The following is a 3,599-nucleotide window of genomic DNA, read 5'->3' on the forward strand; positions in this document are numbered from 1 at the left end:
CTTCACCTAGTATTCTTATTTATTTCCATCCGTTTTCATTGCCAAGACAGATTTATTATCAGATATTTTAATAATCACCCAGAAATCAGAGTTCATTGTCCTGAAAAATATAACAGAACAATTCATGAATGTAGGAAAGTGCCATGTAGATGTTGCTGCGTAAGAGCCATTGGTGAGTCATGGAAGCCACCATGACTTCCTAAAATGCTGTTCTAGCAGATGGTAGCTACATAGGGTTGAGGTTTAATTTTTCCTATCTAAAGTTTGGTTTTTATTACTTTATTATTTTTATACTTTAATTTTTCTGTTATAGTTTTATATCATTATATTTTGGCCACACCTTAAGTCCTAAATGCTACTTATCTTGGGTTTCCAGTATCGTAGCAAGTGAAAAAAATGAGAAATTTCCTCCAAAATGATAGAAGGGAAAATGATAATTTTATTTAGATAGACTCCAAACTCGGAGTACCTGTGATCCTCTTACTCATTGTTAGTTTGAGTTCTTCATTTTTTATATACTGTGAAAAGCTAATGAGATTTCTTTTGCTCTTGCCTATGAGTACTGTAAGCTTGTATGGATGTCCATTTCATGCAGATTCTTTGGTAATAATAATAATAAACAAGAATTTTAAAGACATCATGTGTGTTTTGGGCTGTTTTGCCCACTAAGCTGTAGACTATTGTAAGACAAATCTATTTTGCTTTGTTATAACCTCTGTCTCTTTTTTTTCTTAAATCAGAAATGCTAACCTCACTATCTGATACATAATAAAAATTCAATTAATATTTCAAATGAATGGGAGGACTTATGAAAAGTTTCAGCCCGCGTTTGTTATCTATGGACCTACAACTAAACTATTGCAAAGACTGTTTTCTATAATATTTAATTATCAAAGCAATTCTACAGTAAGTTTCCACAGCCTAAGAAACCAAACATTTTACTTCTTCCTCTATAAAAAGCTGACTAAAGAAAACTGAGTTAGTTCAACTTATTTTCCATCATATTTAAACCATTCTACTATGTGCTAAAAAGAAATAATTGTGTTTTGCTCTTCCAATTTATCCGCCCAGTTTTTATTTACATGTAAGTTTTCCTTTCTATTTAGATGTTATGTTCTTATTTTTCCCATCTGTGCATAATGGAAAGCAAAACACTGTATGCTTTTCATACTTTTGTTGTGGCTCCGATACACTAAGTATCTGTTAAAAATATTCTAAAACATAGCAAAGGAAATGGGGACAATATGACAATAGAGAAAGTGGAAAGGTGTATTCTTTGCTTGAAAGCAATTTTTATATATATATCGCAACACTTAAAGACTATAGCTTGTGGCCATTACCCAAACTGAACCCAACGTGTAATGGCATTATGCTGTGTTTACTTTTTGTATCTGGCTTCTTTTGCTCAGCATTAAATGTTCTTCCATGTTGTTGCATGTAGTAATAGTGCATTTTTTTATTTTCTTTTTTTAAATTTTTCTTTCTGAAATAGTTATATATTCACAAGAAGTTTCAAATAGAGTATAGTCTCCTCTACCTCAGATAATTTTTGAGACTGTTATAAAGATGCCTAAACCAATCAAAGTCATTATAAGACATTATCTTTATTCATGGAATTACGTGCAGACATACAAAGGTAATATATTAGAAAATTAAATCCAGAAATAAAGTTTTAAAAATAACATATGACTAAATAGAGTTTACACTGTGGCTCTAAGAATGTGTCAGTATTAGAAAACCTCTTAACACAATTCCAAATTCCAAAGTTAATGGAAAATAACCATATGATTGTGTCAATAAATTCAGGAAAACATTTATAATACTATACAAATTATAATAAGGTTTTTATAAACTTGAAGTAAAAGAGAACTTAATAAATTTCAAATAAATTTTATTAGCTAAAATCATTAGCAAAGATTATACTTACTAGTGAAAAATTACTGAGGTTACTATTAAAGTGGTGGATTTTTGCTGTCACTGCTGTTATTTTCTGTTGTACTGGAGTTTCAGTTACCTCAATAAACATGGAAATATCACTAAAAAAACGTTACCTGTTTATGGTCAGGTAATAGGAAAAAAAGGAAACTTCCTTTTCTAATCAAGGCAATAAAGCCATGAAACAGAATTCTTAGAAAATATTGCTAAATATGACTTCATAAAAATGAGAAAAATTAGAGTATAATACCTTACACGAAAATAAATAAACAAGTGGCTAACAGGAAAAATGTTAGTACCTTCTATGCTTAACACATTTACAAATTCCTTGATAGTATTCAAACATTCTTACACATCGACCAGTGGTATTGTTTTTAAAATATACATCAATAACTTTACATAAAAATATATCTATGTTAGTTTCACGTATACAACATGGTATTAAATTCTGTCACAATCAAACAAATGTAAATTAAAATAACAATGAGATGCCATTTTTAAAATGTCATTATAGCAAAGCCAAATAATGTATAATACACGTTGCCTGAGGGAATATGAGAAAGCCTGGACTCTCATACGCTATTGTTGATACTCTGAATTCCTTCTACAGGCTTTTTTTTTCTTTTCTTTTTTTTTTTTTTTTTTTTTTCCTTTTTTGCGGTCCGCGGGCCTCTCACTGTTGTGGCCTCTCCCGTTGCGGAGTACAGGCTCCGGACACGCAGGCTCAGCGGCCATGGCTCACGGGCCCAGCCGCTCCGCGGCATGTGGGATCTTCCCGGACCGGGGCACGAACCCGTGTCCCCTGCATCGGCAGGCGGATTCTTAACCACTACACCACCAGGGAAGCCCTGAATTCCTTCTACAGGCTTTTTTAGGGGGTGGAGGTGAGGAAAATGGCCAAGCTTTGGCAATTTAAAAAATACATATATGCTATAAGTCACGAATTACATCTCTAGGAATTTATCTTATACTTGTATTGACAAGGAGTGGCAAATAATAAATAGTACAGTAAATTGCTGCAGTACATAGTTCCTATCTGGCATGGAATAATGGTCTGAAATTCTGACCCAATTAAACACTTATATCCTACATGTTCCATTGGACCAAATTCAAAAACTCAATTCAACAATATTTTATAACCACATTTCTCTCATTTTTCTAAGCAAAATATCAGTTGCTAAAGACATACTCTATTTTCCTTATATTTACAGTAGCTTTAGAAATAGAAAAAGGGACCTGAATTGTGTTTTGTCAGATTCTACTTAAACCTTTAACAAAGACAAGGCATTTATGGATAAATTTAACACAAAAATCTCAATTATATAACCCTTTTCAGATTTACCCTCAAAAATGCGCCGCCTCTCACCTCTTACCTTAACTGAAATATATTCATGAGACAAACAAACATCCCTTTGTAACTTCCTGAGTGAAATTTGCCTCATCACCTTTCCTGTATATTTTGCAAGATCTGTTGGAGACTGGTGGGAACACTCTTTGGAAGTCCCAGGACCTCAAAATATCATTCACTGCAATCCTCTTCCTGGGAGGTTCCTCTGTCATACCTGTCTAAGGCATTTGATGATTAATCCCAGCTGTTCTCTTGATCCCAAACACCTAGTAACAGGAGACTCAGCCAACCATATGTGTCATACATCCAGTCCTCT

The sequence above is a fragment of the Lipotes vexillifer genome, unplaced genomic scaffold (genome assembly GCF_000442215.2).
Source record: "Lipotes vexillifer unplaced genomic scaffold, Lipotes_vexillifer_v1.1 scaffold595, whole genome shotgun sequence".
Taxonomy (NCBI): domain Eukaryota; kingdom Metazoa; phylum Chordata; class Mammalia; order Artiodactyla; family Lipotidae; genus Lipotes; species Lipotes vexillifer.